The following is a 27155-nucleotide window of genomic DNA, read 5'->3' as shown; positions in this document are numbered from 1 at the left end:
CATCAAATAGACCAAGCCAAGCAAGAGAACTAGGAACAACAGGAACAAAAGGCATAAAAGGAACCCAAGAGAGGCTGCTGGGAGAGCAGATTTCACTGTTGTGCTTCATGAAAGTATGATAGAGACACGATGTACCTAGAAGTTAGGCGGACCCAGATTCGTATCCTAGCTTTGCCACTATCAGCCGAGAGTCTTTTTGCAAGTTATTTAAATGTCTGAGCCTTATTTCCAAGATTAAAACAGGAATAACAATACAAACCTTCCAGGTTTTTTTTTTTAAATTAATGAGTGACAGGTATGTAAACCATGTGCTGCATTGTACTACTCAATAACTGGTAGGAGTTATTGTTTCTGATATTCTAGGGAGAAAGAGGGCATATGATGATGTCTTATTTCACCTCTCATGCTCACATCGACACTGACTATGGAACCAGCTTGCGAGGGATGCCCTGGAGCCAGAGCCACCACACAAACATTTTTTGCCCACTTGAAACTTCTCACTTCAGCCTCCACTAGATTTCTGTTCTGTGGAAACCACAAGATCACATAAAGTTCTCTAGAGTAGGAAGTGAAGCTATAAGAATCTTTGGTGTGTCAAGCTGGTATGACCCTTCCCTTGGGGCAGAGCCTTGAGGGAGCTAGCATAGAATCACAGTCCAGATATAAATAAGACTTTTACCAAGGCCAAGAATGGAGAACCCAAATACATAAACGAGAGTTGAAGTAAAGGAGAAGGCAGTAGGGTTAGCCATTAATTTAGCCAAAGATCATCCTATGTATTAGCAGGTAACCTTGGGCATGTTACCTAACCCAAGTCTTATTTTCCATTGCTGTAAAATAGGGATAATGAATACCTACCTCAAAGGTTTATTACCATGATCAAATATGATAACATTGGCGAAGCACCTTACAGATTACTCAATACTTAACAAGTACTCAAAATGTCAGTTGCTACCTCCTTTCCACAAATCCTCTTTCTCATATAGCAATGTGTTGGAGCTGGCTCACACTGGAGCTATGTGCAATTGTGTTCATCTCTTCCCCATTTCGTGTTCAGGGTTATCATGTGGATTGCTTGAAATTTGCTGTGGTGGGAGTATTTACACCATGGATATTGGCAAATTGCTGTAAGTCAGGGCGTCCTCAATACCTTCCACCAAGAAAAAGCTCATTTTAAAATCTTAATCAGCATACCACTAGGTATTGAGCAGGTAATTTAACATCTTTGACCCTCAGTCTCCTCATCTTTCAATGAGGGAGAATACAATTCTCTCAACCTCACAAGAATTTTCTGTCAACATAATAAAAAATGGAAAATGACTTGAGAGTAGTGATGATTAATATTGTTAGCTAGAGAAGGTGCTGATATATTTCTTCCTGAAAATAACAAGTCCCAGTTTTTCTGAATATTCTGGGAAGGAAGAAGATCATAGGTGAACATCTCAAGTAGAATAAGGTTGGCATACTTACCTTCTAACCAAATACACTCAAGTATATATGTGCTAGGTCCTATGCTGATGCCAAAGCTATAACAGTGGTGAAGATAGACTCTCTGCCTTTCGAGGGCTTAGTATAAGGGAAGACAGGCTAGCAAACAAGGGTAACCATCTTGAGAGATAAGTGTAATGACAGAGGTAAGCATAGGTTGCTCTAGAACTATGCTATCTAATGCAGTAACCACTAGCCACATATAGCTACATTTCAAGTATGAAATGTGGGTAGACCAGATTGACATGTGCTGTAAATGTAAAACACACCAGATTTTGAAGACTTACTATTAAAAAAAGTAGACTATCTCATCAATAATTGTATTATGTTATTTGTTGAAATATTAACATTTTGAATGTGTTGGGTTAAATAAAACATTATCAAAATCAATTTCATTGGTTTCTTTTTTACTTTTTAAATACAGCTACCAGAAAATTTTAAATTACATATTTTTCGCCTGTAGTCCCAGTAATTTGGGAGGCTGAGGTGGGCAGATCACTTGAGGTCAGGAGCTTGAGGGCAGCCTGGCCAACATGGTGAAACCTTGTCTCTACTAAAAATACAAAAATTAGCCAGGCATGGTGGCAGGTGCCTGTAATCTCAGCTACTCGGAGGCTGAGGCAGGGGAATTGCTTGAACCCCGGAGGTGGAGGTTGTAGTAAGCAGAGGTCATGCCACTGCACTCCAAACGAGACTTCATGTCAAAAAAATAAAAATAAAAATAAAAAATTACATATGTTTCTTGCATTTTATTTCCATTGGCCATTTGTACAGCTTATTTGGAGAAATGTCTATTGAAATCCTTTGCCTGTTTTAAAATTGAGTTGTTTGTCTTTCTGTTGTTAAGTTGTAAGTGTTCTTTATTATTCTAAATACTAGACCCTTATCAGATAAATAATTTGAAAAAATTTCCCCCCAATCGGTGGGTTGTCTTTTCACTTTCTTAATAGTATCTTTTTTGAGATTGTTTTGCCTATTCCAGATCTCTTTTGTTTCTGTATTAATTTTAGAATTAACTCATCCCTTTCTTCAAAGAAGGTAGCTGGAATTTTGATAGACATTGCATTGAATCTGTAGTTCAATGTGGCGAATATTAACATCATAATAATATTAAATCTTCCAACCCATGAACATTTATTTAGGTGTTCTTTAATTTCTTTCTGCAATGTTTTGTAGTTTTCAGTGTACATGAAACTTGCTTAAATCTTTGCCTAATTATTTTATTTTATATGCTATTACAAATTGTCATAGTGGAATTATAGTGACTTTATTAGGGCTTGCTTTGACTGTATATTTCCCCAATTTCTCTGTTCAGCTATCTGCTTCTGTTAGTATCACACTCAGCTTTTATGCTCCATTAATTACTGGCTGATTGCTCTGTTGTTTTGGATAATGCACAGGATGTTAACTTACTTCATAGTCTGATACAATTGAATTTGGGCCCTTTGCAGAGAGAGTTTTTGAGGCAAGTCTTTGAGATTTGTTCTGACCCCTGGAGGGCTCTCCTTAGCAGTCGCTAGCCAAACTACAGTTTACCTCATTACTCAAATGAGCTACCAGCCTCCTCTCAATTCCTTACTACCAAAATCTTCATTGTTTTTGAGAGTGACCTTAGGCTTGAACTTCCCCATACTGTGTTTCAAATAAAGCCCATTTCTTTAGGAAGAAGTTTGGAACTTTCTATTCTTCTGAAAAAATAGAAAGAGAGCACCTCTGCCCCTGAACAAAATCTTGGAGCCCCTGTTCTGGAGCAGGAGAAGAAAACAGTGTCAAACTTCTCTTGGAGTGACATTCCTGCTAACAAGCAGGGCACTGGATGGGGGTGATAGCCTCTGCTCTTCTGGTTTGCCTCTTCCAGCATGGAATCTCTGTTCCATGAATAAGCTGAGGCAAGAGTAGTCACGATCTCATTATTTTCAGCCTGCCACATCTGGGGCCAAGCCTGCGCCTCTAAAAGTATGAGATGAGTGGAGGAAAGGAGCCACTGTATTTTGGCCACACTTATCTAGAATTTAGCCTCAGCAACTTGGAGCTGGAGGGGATGAGAAATGCTGTTGGTCTGCCCTTCTTGGTAAGATAACGTATTACTTAACTGGAGGCTGAGAGTTGAGGGACCTTGTTTTCTTGGCCATCCACCCAGATTGGAGCTTCAGGCATTGCACTGAAATATGGATGAATGAGGACAGGAGTGGTGGTGGCTCAAGTGCCAGACTCTTGGTGTTCTTACCAAGATTTGGTAAATTTTCTTGAATAAATCTTTCTTTATTTGCATATGCCCTTAGATCAATTTTCAGAGATGTGAAATCGTTGTTTTAATACAATTTTCATTAATCATAGCTGTTTCCTGGAGAGCGGGGTCCTTAGAGCATTTCATGCGGGCTTTCTGGAAGTGGAAGGAGTAGTATTATTTTAGACAAAAGTCTAAAAACCATAAAGGGGAAATTTTATTGGCTTTTTATTGTATTTAAATGAAAAACATTTGTTCAACAACAGTTGGCATATAAGAAGTTATCTAGTGAATACAACGGGGCTGATTGAAATAAAATATCTACACGGTATATTGATAATAAAATATTACATACTGTTAATGGATATACATCTAGAATGCATAGAAATCCCTGCTAATCTACAACAATAGATCAGCAGCCTAACAGAAAAAGGAACAGTAGATGTGAGTAGGCAATTCACAGAAAGTGGAAATCCTTATAGCTAATAAATTCATGAAAAGAGGCTTAGCTTCATTAGCAGTCATTTAAAATGCAATTAAAATGAGATTTCATTTTTCTCTCAACAATAGGCAATAAGTAAGTAATATGCTATCAAATGTTGATAATAGATGGGGAAGCAGAAAGCTTCATGCACTGCTGAGAGTATAAGCTTTTGGAGAACAGTCTGCTGGTTTTTAGTGAAATGAAATATGCATTTCTCTTATAACTCAGGAAATCCCATGCTTGGGCAATTATCTTGGAAAATATTTCACAAAGAAACATTGTTACTAATATCTGTCAGAGCAGAGATTTGGAACCAACCCAAATGTTCATCAACAGGGAACAGATGAACATAATGTGGTATATGTACATTATGAAATACAGTGTTTCAATAAAAAAGAAGGAACTAGATCAACATGTATCAATGAGGGTAGTTCACAAACGTAATATAGAGTATAAAAAGTAAAAAGCAAAATAAAAGGCTTAGCACAATGCAGTTTATATAAAACACAAAATAATACTTTATGTTGTTCATTGTTACACAAACTTGTGAATAAAGGTATGGATGATGGAATGACATGCGTTAAATATATGAGCTTGAAGGTGTATGATGAGAGAAGAGATGGCAAGTGGCATTGAGTATGGGAGGTGAAGATGACAAAAAATGCATACAATTAAATTTAAAAGGGCCTATGCAGGTTGTGCTCTCAATCATGTGCTACAAACTCTAGAGTATGATTCATTCTATCATTCAGATTCTGGATGTGAGAGCCTCACAAATATTAGTGATGGCAATAAAATGAGATAATGTGTGTATAAGTGCCCAGCAGGGAAACCAGGCATTGCTAGGTCTCCTTTCCTTTCTGACTATCATATTGAGGTAGCATCTGAACAAGACAGATAAATATTCAAGATAGACTTTGAAAATTCCTACAAAAATTATAGTTTGAATTACTTTCGTAAAAACTAGGCATGAATTACTATTATAAAAATTACTATTTATTTGCTTAAACTGGCCAGTGGCTCAGCCAGGTAGAGACCAACTGAGAGCACAAGAGTGTAAAAGGAAAGTATTTCAGCAAGGCAAGCTGTCAAGGCTCGTATGAATTACACATAGAAAATGAAAAATAAAAAATTCTGGGCAAAATCTGTAAGTTCTGAAATATGGTCCAAATGGTGCCATCTGCTCATAAAATCACAGAGAGGCTGTTGGAACTTTCCAGCACTGGGTTGGATTGTCTCCACAAAGCTGCCGAGGTAAAATCCTGTAGCACCAGATCATCAGGAGAATTTCCAAGGGAAGAAGCCCACTGTATGGTTTAACTCTCTTTGCCTTATGTATTTTTTTGCACAGTAATCTCCAAAGTAAAGGAAATGAAGGTTTACCCTCATAAACCACCTCTTCAATCTATACTTCCTTCTCCTGAACTAAAACCTGGAATCCACCCACTTTATTATCACCACTAACCAATTCATAACCATCTTTCAGATCTCATTTCAAGGCCAAGAGAGAGTGGAATGAGCAAGGGCATTGGATACAGACAAACCTGGGTACCAGCTTAGACTCAGCTTCTTATTATTAGCCACGTGACGTTGGGCATGGTTTTAAATGTCACTGTGCTGCAATTTCCTAAGTTAAATGAGGGAAATGATATCTAACTTTTGAGTTATTGTGAGGGCTAAAATACTAGAGTAGGCACTCAAATCAGTATTTACACATTATTCCCCCTTCAGGTTCCTTGACTTCCTATGTCCCCACAGATTTCTCCTTTCTCAAAACACATGTAGGTGCAACTTAATAACTTATTGTCTTAACTGTAGTTTCATTTCATGATGTAAGTCTTATCTCTCCAGAAACAGCTTGACAGGAACTTTCTTTTCTTCCTTCTGTCCTTACTCTCTGCCTTTTCTCCCGTTTCTTCCTTCCGGTGCCTAGAAAAACTGGTGCTTAACAAGTGCTTCCAGACATCCTGACTAGAGGGTGCCCACCCTTCCTAGAAGCCTCTAGGAAAACATGTCAGCTGAGTACAAAATGTCTGGACAAGTGTGCAGGAAAATTTATTACCAGAAAATGAAGGAAAATGTTACTGTTGGACAGACAATCTGACTGCAGAGGATGGTGCCAAGCATTTCTGTGTTCCTACAGAGTCACCTCTTAGTCCTCACAGAGTGCCTACCTCAGGCAACTGGAAGCCTTTTCCAATATGGCGTCTTTTCTCCTTCTCAGAGGAACCCTCACAATTTTTTTTTTCTTCCTCCCTCTGTGCTCTTTTTAGGGCACCTGGAGGAGTCACTAATGGCTCCATCCTGAAGTGACTTCAGTTCTTCCCTGGGTGTAAGTGAAAAAGGTTTTAAGTCCTTCACATTCTTCTGTGGGGAGCACTTCAGGTTAATAAGCAAGCAACATTTCTTTGGTCAATAGACAATCCTGCTCAGAGAATAACTTCAATGCCTCACTCTTCTGACAAAGTTTCTGTTTCCATATTGCCTTATAAAAAATTACCTCCCATTTATTGAGCACTTGTAGTTATGACTATGAAGTATGTGCTATCATTATTCATATTTTACAAACGAGGAAACAGGCATAGAGTTTGAATAACATGCATAAGGTCTGTATCTATTGCCTAATGGAAAATGGAACTGCTACTGTCCTGTAGTTAAATAAGGCATGGGGAAAAGAAAATCCTACCCTGCCACAAAGGTCTTAGTGTATGGAAATGCCTGTCCTACAGATTTCCCAGTGAGTAAGTGGGTGACATAGGTGTCTTGTTCTCCACTCAATTCCCTGAAAAGGATTTGGTGGGGTCAAGGCTTAGCCAGCAAGTACACTTTCCCAGGCCACCCTTGGCTTTATGTGGTCAGTGGGGAACCCAGGACTTGGTGGGGAGATGAGCATTCCCTTAGGGTACTTCTCAGAAAACTTCATAGTCAGGTGATCTGGTTATACCAAGCTGAGAAGGAAGGGTCACATAACAATAAATGGTATTAAGAAAAGCCCACCTCATCAGAAAGAAGAACAGAAGAGGACATTAATATAGTTTGTATATCTGTCCCTACCCAAATCTCATGTTGACCTGTAATCCCCATTATTGGAGGTGGGGCCTGGTGGGAGGTGACTGGATCATGAGGTTGGATTATTCATGAATGGTTTAGCACCATCCTCTTGGTGCTGTCCTTGAGATAGTGAGTGAGATCTTGCCAGATCTAGTTGTTTAAAAGTGTGTGGCATCCGCCCCCCTTGCTTGCTTCTGCTTTCGCCATGTGACGAGATTGCTCCCCCTTTGCCTTCTGCCATGATTGTAAGTTTCCTAAGGCCTCCCTAGAAGCTGAGCAGATGCCAATATCATGCTTCCTGTAAAGTCTGCAGAACCATGAGTCAGTTAAACCTCTTTTCTTCAGAAATTACCCAGCCTTAGGTATTTCTTTATGGCAATGCGAGAACAGCCTAATACAGACATACTACGACTCCAACCTGTGTACACACAAACCTAAAGGAATACTCATTAGAACAGTAGCCTGATGTATATTACCACAGTGCTGTAAATAGATAAGGAGTGGGGGAGTCTTGCATTCCACTTAAAATACTCCACTGGCTATTACTGGGAGCAAAATTAATAAAAAGTCTGAAAACCATCTTCAGAAAAAGGTGCTTTAGGTAAAACAAAATCAAATGAATTTTTTTATCCCCAGAGAAGCTACACTCATTTGTCTGTATGTCTTTTAAAATGGACCCCAGAAAGGGGGACTCAGATCTTTGTTTTGCCCTCCACAAGTATAGTAGTGATCTACCCTCCCCTTATTCTGATGCCAAAAAGGGAGGTGGACAGTTTAGTTTTCCTCATGATAAGTCTAAAGTTGGTAAGTTTTATCTTCTCCAAATAGCAAGGCAGCACTCACTTTTGGAAAGGATTCTCCTTTTCTAGTTCATTTAAACTCATAATTTCACATAGGCCTGTAATGATATGTCACACCACAAAAAATAGGTCACTTTTATCTTACTACTACCAATCAGAAAGAAATATGGCTTAACTGGCAAGGGGGTATTGATTGTGAAATCTAATATGAAAACTTTAAGTCACAGTGGATGATTTCAGGGATATATAACCAGTTTGTTTCCCCACAATTCACTGGGAAAAGAGATGCTTCCAATTTTTCTGGGTGCAGGAAGCTGAGTGTCCTGCTTGGTAGAAATGTACATTGAGTGCCCTTTCAGCTTCCGTGTTGTAATGATCCCTAGGAAGCCAACCACTCAGCCAGCTTCAGATGTCCAAACTGCTGAGGCTCTTGGGCCAAAGGACTTTGCCATTTTCAACGTAATACAAATTTCTATGAAGAGCTTTAAAGCAGTTATATTCTGGCTATTATGTAGAGGTCATTGTTCTGCACATTTAAATCAATCTAGTTACATTTCAGTTTGTACAGTTAATATCTGCCAAGCAGCAGCTATGAATAAAACACTATGGCAAACCCTTAAGGAAAGCTGTTCTCACAGAGGGAGGAACATAAGAGACCTGGGGAGCTTTTTTCTTCTTATTTTTAACAGCTTTGTTGAAGGTTAATTCACATATCATAAATTTGCCCACTTTTTAGTAAGTTTACAGAATTATGCCTTGTCACAATTCAATTTTCGAACATCTCCATCATCCCAGGAGCTTTAAAAAATGCTAATGCCCAGGCCTCACCTCAGAACAATTAAGTCAAACATTTTGAGGGTGATTCAGGGAGCTTTCCAAGTGGTTACAGAATGCAGCACATATTGAGAAGGACTGCTGTAGAGGATACAAACACGAGTGGTACCTAGTTCCTGCCCTTAGGAAATCTGTCATTTATGGGCATGGTTTCTCAACCTCGGCACTATTCACATTTGGAACTGGACAATTCTTGTGAAGGGCTGTCCTGTGCATTGTGGAATGTTTAGAAGCATCCTTAGCCTCTAGCCACTGAATGCCAGTAACACCTCCCCCACTGCCCTAAACTGTAACAAGAGGGAGGATGGAGAGGAGGAAGAGGAGGAGGAGAAGGAGAAAGAAATCTTGTGTGTGACCCAGTGTGGTATAGTGGCAAGATGGTGGTCTTTGAAGCAATAAAGGTTTTTACTGATATCCAGTTCCGCCATTGGCTGGTTTTACGATCTTGGACAATGTAGCCTTTTTTTTTTTTTTTTTTTTTTAAGATAGAGTCTCACTGTGTTATTCAGGCTGGAGTGTAGTGGTGCCATCTCGGCTCACTGCAACCTCTGCCTCCTGGGTTCAAGCGATTCTCCTGCTTTAGCCTCCCAAGTAGCTGGGATTACAGGCGCACGTCACCATGCCCAGCTAATTTTTGTATTTTTAGTAGAAACAGGGTTTCACCGTGTTGGCTTTTTGAGACAAGGTCTTGCTTTGTTGCACAGGCTGGAGTGCAATGGTATAGTCACGGCTCACTGCTGCCTTGATATCCTGGGCTCAAGTGATACTCCCACCTCAGCCTCTCACGTAGCTGGGACTACAGGTGTGCACCACCACACCCAGCTAATTAAAATGGTTTTTTTTTTTTTGGAGATGGGGCCTCACTGTGTTGCCCAGGCTGATCTCAAACTCCTGATCTCAAATGATCCTCCCTCCTTGGCCTCTCCCAAAGTGCTGGGATTAGATGTGAGTCACCACACTCAGCCAAGGCAGTCAAATTTTATGAGCCTGTTTTCTCATAGTAATTATTCAACACATGTTAATTTAGTGTTATCTCTAAAATGAAGATAATGATATTTAGCTTGTACCTTTGGCAGGGGGAATAGATAATGTGTGTTAAATATTAGCACACAGTATAATATACTGTGTATACAGGCGGACACTGGGCGTTTACTCTGTGCCAGGGTATTGTGGTAAATGCATTACACAATATCTCATTTCCTCCTCATAACAATCCGGTTAAATAGATACAATTATTATATTCATTTTACAGATGAGGAAACTGAGACTTAGAGAAGTTAAATAAACTTACCCAGGTCATGGAGCTTGGTAAAGAGATTCAAGAACTTTGCTATATGGTAATGCTTTTTAAACTTGCTCATCATAATGACCACCTGGTATATTGTTAACAGTGCACATCTCAGGATTCAGAAATTCTGGGATAAGATCACAAATCTGTGTTTTCTACAAACACCATAGATGATTCCTATGATTAGCCAAGTTTAGAGATGGTTGCTATGATGCTTCTCATCAATATTGAATAAATATTAAATAAAAAATAAGCTAACTAAAAATTTTGGTTTGGAGGATTAGGGAAATGTGTAGGTCTTGACAGAAATGAGAAAGACAAGGCTGCCAAAGGGAGGAATAACATGTACAAAGGTAAGAGGCTTAATGTGTGGGATGTGCTTAGGAGTTTCAGTAACAAGAGTTCACATTTACTTTGCACTTCTTGGGACCAGGTACTATCCTAAGTATGTTACCTATATTATCTTACTTAATCTTCACATAAAATTTTGTGAGGTGGTACTGTTATTTTCTCATTTACAGATGCAGAAACTGAAGGGCAAAAAGGGAAAGCAAGTTGTATAAGAGCACACAGCTAGCAAGAGGTCAGGCCAGGATTTGAAACTAGACAACCCGATGCCAGAGCCTGCCCCTCCTAACCCACATGCCACATAGAAATTCTGGGAGGAAATTCTGGAAAGGAAAACTTGGACCAAGCTTCTAATATTAGCTGTCTGCTCTGTTAGAGCACTTTCTATGGGCCAGCTTCTCTGTGTGGATTGCATCCCACCCTCATAACAACCAAATTAAAGTACTGAAGCTCAGGGGGTGTATGGAACTTGGCCAACATAGCTACTCTGTCACAAGGATTAGATTGAAACCTTAGTCTGTCTTTACTGTTCAAATCCTTATTTTTCTATTATTTCACAATTGTCTTCAAATTGTGAGGAACTTAAATACTGTAGCTTCATAATTACTTTAAAGATAATTTATTTCATGCTCATCTGTTCCATAGTGGGCAGATCTATATAAATCTACCCCCAAAGCCTGAGGAAGCTGAGAGGTTGAAGAAAGAGGCTGAGAAGTCTTGTTTCTTAGAAAGAAACATTTAACAGGGACTTACAAACAGAAGCCATGTCTGAGGGCAAGGCAAGATGGTGGATCCCAGCACCATCACCCCCTCCAGACCCAGGGCTTATATACCACAGGGAAAGACTATGTAGGGCAACTGAAGTTGACCTACTAGGGAAGGGCAAGAATACTATGTCTTGGCATAGAATTTGACTAGGTGCAGGATTTATAGTCAAGGTCATTTTGACCTATGGGCAGGATTTTTGGCAAGTACATGCTCTTACCCAAGGAGCAGTAGATAAAATAGAAACCTTAGAGGCATTCCCAGAACTGAGGTTAATCAGAAGTCAACATGTGGATTAGCATCCAAGATGGAGTCACTTCAGCCTCCACACCATCATTCATTGAATGAATAGTCATGTAGTCCACGCATTGGGCTAAAGATACAGAACTACAGAAAACAAAGGTGTGGTCATGTCCTGGTGGGGGTCACAGGCTTGTGTGGAGACAGACACATAAACAATTAATTCTAATAATAGGAGAGTGTAAAAAGCACTCTATCTAGAGAACAGGGAGAACTAAATTTTCCCCGAGGGAGCACAGAATTAGAGATGGTGTCTGAGCACAGACTTAAAGAATAAGCACAAGAGACATGTTGGGGACAGAGCCTCTTTTTTATTCTTCAGGCAATGAGGCACAGGTGAGTGCAAAGTCAAACCAGTATTTTAAGATTAATGGGGCCAGGTGCGGTGGCTGACACCTATAATCCCAGCACTTTGGGAGGCTGAGGTGGGCAGATCACGAGGTCAGGAGTTTGAGACCAGCCTGATCAACATGGTGAAACCCCATCTCTACTAAAAATTCAAAAAATTAGCTGGGTGTGGTCATGCGTGCCTGTTATCCCAGCTACTCAGGAGGCTGAGGCAGGAGAATCAGTTGAACTCAGGAGGCAGAGGTTGCAGTGAGCCGAGATTGTGCCACTGCACTCCAGCCTGGCGACAGAGCAAGACTCTGTTTCAAAAAAAAAAAAAAAAAAATTAATGGTAGGATGGAAAGTTGAAGTTGATTGAGAGGAGGTAAACTATTAGTCCAGTCAGCAGTCAGGAAGCTATTCTGCTAGTTCAGGAATGAGATGAGGGAGACAGCGAGATCTTAAATTAATGCTGTGAGACTAAAGAAGAGAAGGGGGAGAGAGAGAGTGGTAAATATTGTGCACGGTGAACACGCAGTTATCAGGTCCTTCTATGTGTTCTCTCCTGGACTGGAGGATTTATAGAGGAAACGGGTGTGAGGGTGCAAATTTGAATCCTTGTAATTTACTCCCTGATCCAGCGGGTTGACCTCTTGTGCATAAAACTACCCCACCCAGGCTATCTTAACTACTTTATTTAAAGGTCTTTTAGGGTTCAAAGTTTCCCCCTTGGCAAGCAAATGCTTTGGGGAGAGTGACTGATGTCTGGGAGGTAATGAATGAGAGGTCAAGACAAATTTTCCCAAATTTTTAGTTTTGCTAAAGCCTCTGACAGCTTATGAACGAAAATTCTTTGAGTAGCTCTTTTATTATAAGTATACTATTTTTATTTCCATGTTTGCATTAAGCAATCAAGGCTCAGTTCTGAAAACAAGTACAAGTATTTACATCTTTCCCTTTCCTCATTTTTCCCCTTCTCTGTTTTTTTCCCCCCAACAAAGTTGTTCAGAGTCTTCTATGAGTTAAACATGAGCTAGGTCATTCCTGGTCCCAAATTGTAGACATGATTGTCTTGAACCCCTGTTCCCAGCCCTGTGGGAGTCCAAAACCCACCCTAAGATGACTGCATTCCCAGGAGGCTTACAGTGTGTTCTGGTTCAAACTCCTGCTTTTCCTCAGTTTCTAGGTTGATTCATCATCTGGCAAAGCTCTCTTCTTCCTGCTTAATAGGGAGTTCAGTCCCTTTCACTTCAAGCATGTGGCATAGGGCTCATTGAAGACTGAGGGACACAGAAAAGGGTTTATATTGCAGGAAGACAAATATCTTCAAATCTAAAAAGTTATCCAGCCTTACCATTAACAGCAACTTTTTAGTAATATTCTCTCACCCAGAACAGACTGCCAGTCATACCACCTTCTTCTCCTCCTCCTAGTATCTTTTCTCCTCCCTTAAATTCCCCTGTTTGTTTTATGGGAAGGTATCCAGTTCCCAGCAGCCTATACTCTCAGATCCATTGGATATTAAAATGACCCAAGAGTCCAACAGAACAGCAGGAGCTCTTTATTTAATAGAATCTAGCTTCTTAGATGGGAATTGATGGTTATAAATAGCTGGTCTCCTTCTTCTCCCCTGTCTACCCATCATTCTCTGCTTTTATTATTACATGATATCTTCTCTTTAGGAGATTCTGTCTCTTGGGTATAGGGCCTAATAAAGATTTGTAAAATGTGGTAAATAGACAACAGGAAAGAAACAGTTTGTACCCAAAGGGACTTGTGGGGGTTAAGAGGAAGTTCTTTTGTCCATCGATCCATCCATCCATCCATCCATCCATCCATTCATCCACCTATACATTGACAAAAGATTATCTCCTTGGCTAAACTCTACTCAGGCTCTCTTGAACTCTTTTCTCAACTAGGTCAACTTTTGGGCTTCTGTGTTCATCTCTCATTTTCCAATTTCAGTAAGAATTCTGCCAAGTTGTTTTAACCATAACTACCTACCCTCAATATATGATTACCCTCAATATCCCCCAGGTGATGTCTGATATCCCGGCCTGCCTTTAGCAGGAATCCTGTTAGGTCAGTTTAGCCAGAATCCTTCCTTACCCCAATGTTTCCTCTTAGTTGATTTCCCTCCACTGACCTCTCTGCTTCTTAGCTATAAATTCCCACTTTTCCTTGTTGTATTTGGAGTCATGCCCAATTTCTCTGTCCTTCTGCAAGACCCCCTTGTAGTAGCTCTCCTGTATACTTATTGTAATTGTCCCACTTGGCTAAAGTTCACCTTATTGTTCTTAACACGTGTCAGAATGAATACATTTTTTTCTTTAACACCAGCCATCCATCCAACTAACAAACACTGACTGAGAGCTGGCTAAGTGCCAGACACTGCTCTAGCTATTGGGTATATCATCATGAACAAAACACAAAGGTCCTGCCCTATCAGAGATTATATTCTAGTTGGGGGGATATAAAGCTTGTTTCATGACTTGAAGGAAGGATAGAAGTTCTCTGTGTAGGTAAGAGAATCAGGATTCTCCTAACAGAGAGAAGAGAATACATAGAAGCACAGAGGCAAAAGATAGCAAGAATATAACTAAACTGCCAAAAAATTTAGTATAGTTGGCTCATGCCATGTGCAGTAGGAAGGCAAGGATGAGGGAGATGAGGTAGGGCCAGTCATGCCTGCAGCTGGGAGTTTGGGTATTATCCCATGGTGAGGGGAAGGTCTGATAATTTGTGCAATATCTCTGCCTTCCTTCTTCCTGCCACTGTGCCCTCTCCTTCTTCTATTTCAGTCAGATGTGTGCTTGTCATCCCCACCAAATGAGTCAGATGAGATGAGAGTATTAATTTATTTGAGCAGACATATGTCTACATCATTTGGAGAAAAGGCACCAGACCCACTGTGTACTCTCAAATAATGTGATTAGGGCTAGTCTGAAAGCAGCAAACCTCAGCCCCTCCTAATCAGTCCTGCCTGCTCCAGCCCACTCCGTTTCTCAGCTTGTCTTCTTAGCAAATTCTTACTTCCTTAACTCTCCACTCCTCAGCCCCTTTTGCCAACTACACATACATACTTTGCCCATCTTATAGATTTATAACTCTCCTGTTCTTGCTATTTGTTATGGCAAATTATAACATTCACTGGATTTCTATAATGAAGAAGGGATAAATTTTTTTTAGAATCTCTCTCCCTTTATGTGGGGGAAGTTACTGTAATATGAAACATGATCCAATCCTAATCTCCTCACATCTTAGATTCATGGAATTCCAAAGGCAAGATTTGAACACGAATTTAGAGACTGTCTTGTCCAAATGCTTTATTTTAGAAACGTCTTTTAGTCTCAGAGAAACTTATCTAAAATTAACAAGCTCTGGAGTTGGAAGCAACAGAGGCACATCCCAGTTCCCTTACTCAAGGGTGGGTATGTAGGGGTGTGTGTGTGTGTGTGTGTGTGTGCATGTGGCTGTGTGCACATGTATGGGCATTAGAGGGGATGTGTGGTGGCAGGTCCTGGTCTAGACAGGGAAGTGAAGAAGGTCAGAAGCAATCCCACGTACCTGGGTTTTGTGGCTGCTGGAGCACTCCTGCAGGAGTTGAGACAGCAGAGAATCCAGGCCATCTGGCCACAAACCCAGCAGCAGGGATCCCTTCCCGTCTGCTCGAGGGTTAAGCTTTGCCATATTCCTGCTCCTTTCAGTCTTGGCTTTTACTGCTTCTGCTACTTCTACGGACGCAGAAGGTTAATAACTTGAAAGAAACCAACTCATCAGTGTTTACAGCTTCTGCTGACTCTCAGTCTTTCATGGTTAAGGTTCCTGACTTCTGGTTCTCTCCGGGGTTCCTTTGGCTTGTGCCCATTGCTAGCTCTCTTTCCTTCTATCTATCCTTCACACCCCTGAGACAGAGGGACTGGTTGGTTCATTTAGTTTCATAGTTATTTCTTATGGACAAAGTTCTTGTGTCAGCCACTCATGAAGGCTGCCACTGGGCCTGTGGATCAGTTGTCCTGGGGCCCATCTGCCATGACCAGGATGGCCATGGTCTGCCTTCTTCAGAAGGGACTATGGAGATGGCAGGCCCTAACACGTGTCGAACCTCCTCTCCAAGCAGACTCTGTTAGTGACTATTAGTGACTAAGGTGGAGCCTAAATTCAGGCATTCACATACCTCATTCAGTGTTCTCATGAGGCCCGTCCCGCCCGCTCCCTAGTTCTTCATATCTCTTCCTCACCAGTGTCCTGCCTCTTAGCTCCTCATTCCCCTGGGGCATCCTGTTGTTTCCCCTCTACTGCAGAGCAAGGCCCCCTCTCCCAGACCTTGGTATTATTGAACAGGATCTACTTAATTAATTATAACTGAGAATGGCTCACTGTATTTCTTTGGGTATTTATATTTTTAATGATACCTTAAGCTGAACAAATTCTCCTCTAATGTGATATTTCAGACTGCTAGAAGGAAAGAAAGATTTGGGAGGGAGCACATTTCCCCGGACTACTCCAATTATCATATAAACAAACAGTCATTTATTCTCTGTGTCAATCAATGCAGTTCCAAACTTCTATTAAATATCTCACTACCACCTCTATTTCTTGATGATGATTGATAAATTAATGAGTTTTTTTTTTTTCATGAGCCACACAGAATAGGGATATTGGGACTGGCAGAAATAATCACATTTTATGCTCTGAAAGAGGCTCAGAAGATACAAAATAAAGGACAAGAAAATCTTTTTATAAGAGGGAAATGTTTCTAATTTAAGGATTCTTAAACTTGCCATCACCCATTGCACTAAAGCAAAGCTAAGTTGTCATTCACATATCTGGAATTAGTTCTGTATTCTCAGGGAGTTATTCTTTAGTCGATAATTATTACCCTAGTGTCTACTATAGACTGGGTGATATTCAAGAAACGTCAATTAGTATCTTATGCTGAGTAAGGAGCAGCCATGGAGACACCCATTGTAAATATTTTTATTTTTACATTCATTTGCATTTGTCTTAAATGAAATAGAGAATATGTTTATGTACATATGTGGGTATATATTTATTAATAGTCTATTTATCTTAACTTCAAGTTATATTAGCAAGATTTTTATATAACTAAACATGTAAAAAGATGTCATTCTCAAAAGATAGTATTCTAATGACTATATAATATTCTATCATTTCAATAGACATGATCATTCCCCCCGTTAATATCAGGGTTGTTTTAATATTTTCACTATTGCAATGATGCTACAATTATCCTTCTACATAAATCATTATTTACATTGATTATTATTCCTTAGAATATATTCCCAGATCTGGAAGTACTGGGCCAAAAAGCATGAAGGTTTTTAAAGTAAGAAAGTTATCTTTGATGTTAGTTGTAAAGAAGCTGCAATGGCAGACATAGAAGCAATGCCAGAACCCTCTTCTCAAGTCTGGAGAAAAATGCATTAGTAGTATTGAGTTTTCTCCATCATGGGAAGGAAACCTACTTTTAAGAAGTGACTTCCAGCTCACGCCTATAATCCTGTAATCCCAGCACTTTGGGAGTCTGAGGAGGGTGGATCACCTGAGGTCAGGAGTTCAAGACCAGCCTGGGCAACATGGTGAAACCCCATCTCTGCTAAAAATACAAAAATTAGCCGGGCCTGGTGGTAATCCCAGCTACTTAGGAGGCCGAGGAATGAGAATGGCTTGAACCCAGGAGGCAGAGGTTGCAGTGAGCCGAGATTGTGCCATTGCATTCCAGCCTGGGAGACAGAGTGAGACTCCATTTCAAAAAAAAAAAAAAAAAAAGAAGTGATTTTCGCTTTAGCCTACACATTTTTGTTCAAGAAACATGTAACTGGGGTTTGGAATCCTTTAATATCATTGACCACATTTCATTGTCACATTAACAGTATTCTCCCGTCAGTGGACTCTATCTACTCTTAGAATAAAATTCCAAGGCCTTTCCTGACTTGAAACATCCACATAATCTGGCCCCTGCCTGCGTTTCCAGCCATGTTGTGACATTCTCTCCTTCCTTACTCTGCAATCACACACTCCTCCTTCAGTTCCCGAGTGTGCCAACCTCTCTCAAAGGCCTTAGTCTAGTCATTTCTCTCTGTCTGGAATGTTTTCCCCTCATGCTCTTTAAATGGTCTAGCTCTTTCTTTTCCTACAGAACTCAAGTATTTTTTCTCTTTTCTTTTTTCTTTTTTTTTTTTACATTTCAGTAGCTTTTGGGGAACAGGTGGTGGTTGGTTACATGAATAAGCTTTTTAGTGGTGATTCCTGAGATTTTGGTGCACCCAGGACCCGAGCAGTGTCACTGTACCCAGTGTGTAGTCTTTTATCCCTCACCACTCCTATGCTTCCCCCTGAGTCCACAAAGTCCATTGTATCATTCTTATGCCTTTGCATCCTCATAGCTTAGCTCCCACTTATGAGTGAGAACATACTATGTTTAGTTTTCCATTCCTGAGTTACTTCACTTAGAATAATGGTCTCCAATTCCATCCAGGTTGCTGCCAATGCCATTATTTTGCTTGTTTTTAAGGCTGAGTAGTATTTTATGGTAGATGTATATGCCACAATTTCTTTACCCACTTGATTGATGGGCATGTGAGCTGGTTCCATATTTTTGCAATTGCAAATTGTGCTGCTATAAACATGCATGTGCAAGTATCCTTTTAGTATAATGACTTCTTTTCCTCTGGGTAGATACCCAGGAGTAGGATTGCTGGATCAAATGGAAGTTCTACTTTTAGTTCTTTAAGGAATCTCCAGAGTTTTCCACAGTGGCTGTACTAGTTTACATTCCCACCAGCAGTGTAAAAGTGTTCCCTTTTCACTGCATCCATGCCAACCTCTATTATTTGATTTTTGGATTATGGTCATCCTTGCAGGAGTAAGGTGGTATCACATTGTGGTTTTGATTTGCATTTCCCTGATCATTAGTGATGTTGAGCATTTTTCATGTTTGTATATGTTTGTTTTTTGCAAATTATCTATTCATGTCCTTAGCTCACTTTTTGATGGGATTGTTTGGTTTTATCTTGCCGATTTATTTGACTTCCTTGTAGATTCTGGATATTAGTCCTTTGTCAGATGTATGGATTGTGAAGATTTCTCCTAGAGTAAACATGTCTGTTTACTCTGCTGATTGCTTCTTTTGTTGTGCAGAAGCTTTTTAGTTTGATTAAGCCCCATCTATCTATCTTTGTTTTTGTTGCATTTGCTTTTGGATTCTAGGTCATGAAGTCTTTGACTAAGCCAGTGTCTAGAAGGGTTTTCCCCATGTTATCTTCTAGAATTTTTATGGTTTTGGGTCTTAGATTTAAGTCTTGAATTGAATTCAAGATCCATCTTGAATTGATTTTTGTATAAGATGAGAGAGGAGAATCCAGTTTCATTCTTCTACTTGTGGATTGCCAATTATCCCAGCACCATAAACTCTGAAATCCCTGGAGACCAACACAGTGACTAGCATGTAGTAGTAGGCACTTGATAACTATTTGTCATTACATTTCTAGTGAATTTTACCAGTTGTGGCACTGGAACAAAGTGTCCTATAAGATGAGATATTCAATCTAAAGCCAGATTTTAAGGGAGAAACTTGGCCTTCAGGCCCAAGGTTGAAGTTGATCTGCATTACCTGATGTAGTAGCTAAACAATGTTCCCCAAAAGACATCCATGTCCCAATTCCCAGAACCTTTGAATATCTCAGAATGAAACACTGAGGTTTGCTTGGCCAAACAGCCAGTCAACAACCCACCCCAGGGTTGGGGTAGCTGTGACCTAGGTGTAAAGGCCTGAACTCCAATTTTTAAGTGCTTGTCTCAGAAGAAGTCTGAACTGCAGAAGGCTCAGCATCCACTGAAGCCCAAATAAAGCCAGCAGAAGAACCTTTGTGATTACATTTACGGCCCACTGGATAATCCAGGATAGTCCCCCCATCTCAAGGCTCTTTACTCAGTTATACCTGCAAAGTCTCTTTGGCCATATAAGATCAGATGCTCAACTCAAATCTGGGTATAAATCTGAAATGGACCTCAACATGTGCTCTCTGTGAGCTGGTTGTTAGACAGTGGCCTAGAGTAATTGAAACAATATAGATGATGGCATCAGCCTTTGGTTTGAATCTGAGATTAGGCATTTACTAACTAGCTGGGTAGCCTTGGACCAGTCATCTAACCTAGCTGAGGTGTAGTTTTCTTATCTGACAAATGTCAGTAATATCTACCATGCAAGATAGTTGTGGAGATTAGAAAGTCTATTAATAATGTGTTGAGTACATAGTAGCTTTGTAAAGTGGTGATTATTATTATTACTGGGGTCTCTTCCAGAAAACCATTGCCAGAGTCATGGATCAGGGACTAAGATTTGTTTTAGGTTGGTGTGCCTGCTCCCCAACCCCAAATACCAAAGAAAGAAGCAGATATCAGAAAGGGAGGTACTAAGGGATTATGTCCATTACTCTGCCACCTCCCCTACTCCTGGTCTCAAACCCTGTTCATTACCATCAGGCAAACCATAAAATAGGAAATGTGTGTATTTCCCCACCTGGTAGAAAGCCTATGAAACTTCTGTGCAAAAAGTTACCTTTCAGTCCCATTTTCTTCACCTCTAAAATAAGGTTAATAATGGTACCTCCCATACAAGGTTATTGTAAATACAGAAATTAGATAATGCGTGTAAAACACATACCAAGGAACCTGGTGTAAGGTAAGTGCTTGATAAATGTCAGCTGTTGCTGTGGTGGTAGTGGCAATGGAATCCCAGAGGTGCTAAAAATGAGGAAGAGGATGGTGATGATGATGATTCAATGAGAGTGGCTTCCTGGTTAAATTCAGCAGACATCTTGGCAATTGACAGCTCTCACACGGCCTTAAGGCAGAAAATTCTCTCTCTTTCTCTCTCTCTCTCTCTCTCCCCTTAAAACAACACAAATTTATTCTCTTACCGTTTTAGGGGTCAGAAATTTGAAATCAGTCTTATTGGGCTACAGTCAAGACATAGGCTGGGCTGCATCCTGCTGGAGGCTCTAGTGGAGAATCCATTTCCTTGCTTTTTTCAGCTTCCAGAAGCCACCTACATTCCTGGATTCATAGCTTTCCTCCTCTGTCTTCAAAGGGCATCACTCTTGTTGCTGCTTCCATCAACATATCTTCTTCTTCCTTTGACCTTCTGTCCCCTGTCTTATAAGGACCCTTGTGATTACATTTATAGCTCACTAGATAACCCAGGATAATCTCATCTCAAGATCCTAAGCTCAGTTACACCTGCAAAGTCTCCTCAACTCAGTTACACCTGCAAAGTCTCCTTGGCTATATAAAGTAACATTCACAGGATCTGGCCATTTAAGATGTGAATATTTTAGGGGGAGGTTATTCAGTTTACCATAACCATCCATGATCTGTTCCCACTTCCACACTTCCTCAGGTAGACTTCAAAATCTGTCTTTGTGAATCTTCCACTGCATACACCCTTAACACCCTTGCCCTGCTCCCTTTCTGTTATAAGCTTCACCCCTGTGTAACCTAGCCCTCCACCTCCTACATGTCTGCACCCAGGCAGCTCAACAAGTCTGGACTGAAACACAATTGTGCTAGTGGGTCCCACCTGACATTTTAAACCCCAGCTCTCAGGCAGGCTCTCAGTGCTAAGGCAGAATTCTTGACATAGGCAGGGCACAGACAGGCTGGGGTGAGGTAGAATAATTCAGGCTTGAGATAATTCACAAAGCCAATGAATGACAGATAGGAAGGGTTAAACAGGAGTAGGAAAATCCTACCTGGATTTAAAAAATGAATTTTGAGGAACATTTGCCCTGATTGTGAAGACTTTGTGTGTGAAGACTTCTTGGTGATGAAATTCTAAGGCAAAGTGAAAAAATTGTGCAGCCAGCCCAAAACAAAGGAATCAATTCTAAGTCTGCTAAGAAGCTTGTGGGAAAAGGTCTTGTAAGTACAGGGCTTAACTTCTTATGGGGGAAGACAGAAAATGGTAAGATAAACACAGAAGGAAAAAATGTAATGCCAGGTAGAGAAAAATGCTGATAAAGGCAAAATAGGAAAGTGGATGGAGAATGACAGGGATTGCTATTTTAGAAGGGGGGCCAGAGAGGGCTTCTCTGAAGTGATGGCTGTGAGTGGAGGATACAATGAAGGAGTGAGAAAGGAGATTGGCAGGCAGAGAGAACAGCAAGTGCAAAAACCCTCAAGGCAGGGTTTGCTTGGCAAGTTTAAGGAACAGCATGGAAGTCAGTGTAGCTGGAGCAGAGGGAGCATGGAAGGGAGTGATACGTGAAGTTGGAGGGGATTCCAGAGGTCACACCATGGAGGGGCTTTGAGGACTTCTCGTCATTGTTTGGCTGCTCCTTTGATGGGGGAGACAGATGCCCTTCTCCCTGTATCCACCGGAGAGTCATACTGCATTCAGCAATAGCCTGCTCATGTGTTACCTCTGCCAAGAAGCCCACTGGTATCTCCTAGAGGCATTACTGACAGGCCTCCTGCATTCTCCCCTGGCTCTGGGAGTATGTGATGGAAAACCAAGTGTTTTTCTTACACACCCAATATAGAATACGTCACCTCTGGTCACCAAAATGTGTATGGGGATTTTTTTTCTCACACACCAAAAGCAATTTTCCAGTGAACACTGTTAAAGCAAACTAAATATGGGCTAGAAGGACTCCGTAATTTTATATTTGAGACCTGGTGGATGAACTGTAACCTTATTAAGATAAGCAGACAAGTTGAAAACCTAACTTAGGACTATGTGCCTGTAACAATAGCTGAGTCTTGGCCAATCCCAGAGGCCATACTTCAACCACTCGTTGAACACTTAGACTGCTAAGTGTTCAAACTGTGTTCAAATAAGGCAAACACCAACCTGTAACCAATCCAGCTGTTTCCGTACCTCACTTCTGATTTCTGTACGTCACTTCCCTTTTTTGTTTGTAAATTTGTTCTGACCACGAGGCATGCTTGGAGTCTCTCTGAATCTGCTGAGTCTGAGGGCTGCCCTATTCGTGAACCATTCATTGCTCAATTAAACTCCTTTAAATTTAATTCAGCTGAAGTTTTTCTTTTAACACCAGCAACTGGGTGTCCTATAATTTAATTCAATAATGACACTATCTACCTGGAATTAGAGTCAGATTCCACAGGTTAAGAGCGCAGTCCCACAAAACTGCCCTCCAACTTCAGATGCCCATCACAAGTAGTAGGTCACCTATACTTGTGACCAAACAGCTGTAAATCAGAATTCCTCCTCCTTGAGTTTGATTAATTTGCTAGAGAGGCTTACAGAACTCAGGGAAACACCCTACTTAATCTACGCATTTATTATAAACGATATTACAAAAGATACAGATGAAGAGCCAGATGGAAGAGATGCATACATAGGGCAAGGCGTGTGGGAAGGGACACAGAGCTTCCAGGCCCTTTCTGGGCAGGAGTCTCTACCTATTCAGCCACCTGGAAGCTCTCTATACCATGGTCCCTTTGGATTTATATTGAAGCTTCATTAGATAGGTATAATTGATTACACTTCTGGTCATCGAGGATGCATTTAACCTTCAGCCCCTCTTGCCTTCTCTGAGATCAGGGGATGGGGCTTAAAGTTTCAGCCTTTAGTCATATGGTTGGTTCCCCTGGCAAACAGCCTCCATCCTGAGGCTATCCAGAAGCCCACCGAAAGTTGCCTCACTAGAACAAAAGATGCTCTTATTACACAGGAAGTTCTAAAGGATTTAGGAGCTCTGTGTCAGACACTCCTATCACTCAGGAAATTACAAAGGTTTTAGAAGCTCTGTGTCAGGAACTAGGGTCAAAGACCAAATATTAGAAGAAAAGATTCTCCTAGCATCTCTATCCACAAGCTAGAGCACTTCTATCAAAGCAGGAACAGAGACCAAATACATGTTTCTAACTAGATTGCGGTATTGCAAGCACCTTACCTTGGGGGAAGCTATCACTTCTCAAGATCACAGTCTTTGTATAGGACAAAGTTACCTTCCCATGAGAGTTGAAATGATCCATCCCTTCCCAAGCCCCAGTATCTGAGTCACCACCATGTAATAGGATCTTTTAGAGGATTTGCTTTTTCCTCTTATATTTGAAAAACAATTTTGCTTCCTTCTCCATTGTCTGGTTCTGTTTACATCTTATATTTTTGCCTTTTTATATAATTCACATTCTTGGCATTTGGGGTGGTAAGGAGTTCACAAGTATAGGAGGGGTCAGGGAGGAGGAGGGGTAAGAGAAGAGGGAGGAGCTTGGACAAAGAAGCTGAGAGCATAAGATCAAAAGAAGAGTAAAGAAATAAAATAGAAAAAAGAAGGGGCAGTCTGATCCCTGGGAAATCAGCTCTCACACCATTGCTGTCCATGGGAGTGGGACTCCTTGACTCCTGCCTGCTGTAGCTAAAATGACAGAGGGCTGGGGGGCTCATATTTGAGGATACGAAGGGTAAAAATGAGCCTCATGTTTTAAATGCAGTCATTAAACTGGTTAACATTAAGGACTAAAAAGGCAAAACCCAATGTTAACAATAACAATAATAAAGATAATATATAACTTTTTTTTGATGGATCTCATCACTCTGGTGTTTTTTTTTATTATTATACTTTAAGTTCTAGGGTACATGTGCACAACGTGCAGGTTTGATACATAGGTATACATGTGCCATGTTGGTTTGCTGCACCCATAAACTCGTCGTTTACATTAGGTATTTCTCCTAACGCTATCCCTCCCGAGGCCCCCAACCCCTGACAGGCCCCGGTGTGTGATGTTCCCCACCCTGTGTCCAAGCGTTCTCATTGGTCAATTCCCACCTATAAGCGAGAGCACGCAGTGTTTGGTTTTCTGTTCCTGTGTTAGTTTGCTGAGAATGATGGTTTCCAGCTTCATCCATGTCCCTGCAAAGGGCATGAACTCATCCTTTTTTATGCCTGCATAGTATTCCATGGTGTATATGTGCCACATTTTCTTAGTCCAGTCTATCATTGATGGGCATTTGGGTTGGTTCCAAGTCTTTGCTCTTGTGAATAGTGCTGCAATAAACATGTATGTAGCATGACTTATAATCCTTTGGGTATATACCCAGTAATGGGATTGCTGGGTCAAATGGTATTTCTAGCTCTAGATCCTTGAGGAATCACCACACCGTCTTCCACAATGGTTGAACTAATTTACACTCCCACCAACAGTGTAAAAGCATTCCTATTTTTCCACATCCTCTTCAGCATCTGTTGTTTCCTGACTTTTTAATGATTGCCCTTCTAACTGGCATGAGATGGTATCTCATTTTGGTTTTGATTTGCATTTCTCTGATGACCAGTGATAATGAGCATTTTGTCATGTGTCTGTTGGCTGCATAAATGTGTTCTTTTGAGAAGTGTCTGTTCATATCCTTTGCCCACTTTTTGATGGGGTTATTTTTTTCTTGTACATTTGTTTGAATTCTTTGTAGATTCTGGATATTAGCCCTTTGTCAGATGGGTAGATTGCAAAAACTTTCTCCCATTCTGTAGGTTGCCTGTTCACTGTGATGGTAGTTTCTTTTGCCGTGCAGAAGCTCTTTAGTTTAATTAGATCCCATTTGCCAATTTTGGCTTTTGTTGCATTGTTTTTGGTGTTTTAGTCTTGAAGTCCTTGCCTGTGCCTATGTCCTGAATGGTATTGCCTAGGTTTTCTTCTAGGGTTCTTATGGTTTTAGGTCTAACATTTAAGTCTTTAATCCATGTTGAATTAATATTTATATAAGGTGTAAGGAAGGGATCCAGTTTCAGCTTTCCACATATGGCTAGCCAGTTTTCCCAGCACCATTTATTAAATAGGGAATCCTTTCCCCATTGCTTATTTTTGTCAGGTTTGTCAAAGATCAGATGGTTGTAGATGTGTAGTGTTATTTCTGAGGCCTCTGTTCTGTTCCATCGGTCTATATATCTGTTTTGGTACCAGTACCATGCTGTTTTGGTTACTATAGCCTTGTAGTATAGTTTGAAGTCAGGTAGCGTGATTTCTCCAGCTTTGTTCTTTTGACTTAGGATTGTCTTGGCAATGTGGGCTCTTTTTTGGTTCCATATGAACTTTAAAGTAGTTTTTTCCAGTTCTGTGAAGAAAGTCATTGGTAGCTTGATGGGGATGGCATTGAATCGATAAATTACCTTGGGCAGTAGGGCCATTTTCATGATATTAATTCTTCCTATCCATGAACATGGAATGTTCTTCCATTTATTTGTGTCCTCTTTTATTTCGTTGAGCAGTGTTTGTAGTTCTCCTTGAAGAGGTCCTTCACATCCCTTGTAAGTTGGATTCCTAGGTATTTTATTTTCTTTGTAGCAATTGTGAATGGGAGTTCACTCATGATTTGGCTCTCTGTTTGTCTGTTATTGGTGTACAGGAATGCTTGTGATTTTTGTACATTGATTTTGTTTCATGAGACTTTGCTGAAGTTGCTTATCAGCTTAAGGAGATTTGGGGCTGAGATGATAGGGTTTTCTAAATATACAATCATGTCATCTGCAAACAGGGACAATTTGACTTCCTCTTTTCCTAATTGAATACCCTTTATTTCTTTCTCTTGCCTGACTGCCCTGGCCAGAACTTCCAACACTATGTTGAATAGGAGTGGTGAAAGAGAGCATCCTTGTCTTGTGCCAGTTTTCAAAGGGAATGCTTCCAGTTTTTGCCCATTCAGTATGATATTGGCTGTGGGTTTGTGATAAATAGCTCTTACTATTTTGAGATACGTTCCATCAATACCTAGTTTATTGAGAGTTTTTAGCATGAAAAATTGTTGGAATTTGTTGAAGGCCTTTTCTGCATCTATTGAGATAATCATGTGGTTATTGTTGTTGGTTCTGTTTATGTGATGGATTACGTTTATTGATTTGCCTATGTTGAACCAGGCTTGCATCCCAGGAATAAAGCTGACTTGATTGTGATGGATAAGCTTTTTGATGTGCTGCTGGATTTGGTTTGCCAGTATTTTATTGAGGATTTTCATATCAATGTCCATCAGGGATATTGGTCTAAAATTCTCTTTTTTTCTTGTGTCTCTGCCAGGCTTTGGTATCAGGATGATGCTGGCCTCATAAAATGAGTTAGGGAGGATTCCCTCTTTTTCTATTGATTGGAATAGTTTCAGAAGGAATGTTACCAGCTCCTCTTTGTACCTCTGGTAGAATTCGGCTGTGAATCTGTCTCGTCCTGGACTTTTTTTGGTTGGTAGGCTATTAATTACTGCCTCAA

The sequence above is a fragment of the Pan troglodytes genome, chromosome 5 (assembly GCF_028858775.2).
Source record: "Pan troglodytes isolate AG18354 chromosome 5, NHGRI_mPanTro3-v2.0_pri, whole genome shotgun sequence".
Lineage (NCBI taxonomy): Eukaryota > Metazoa > Chordata > Mammalia > Primates > Hominidae > Pan > Pan troglodytes.
Note: the sequence above shows the minus strand (reverse complement) of the source record.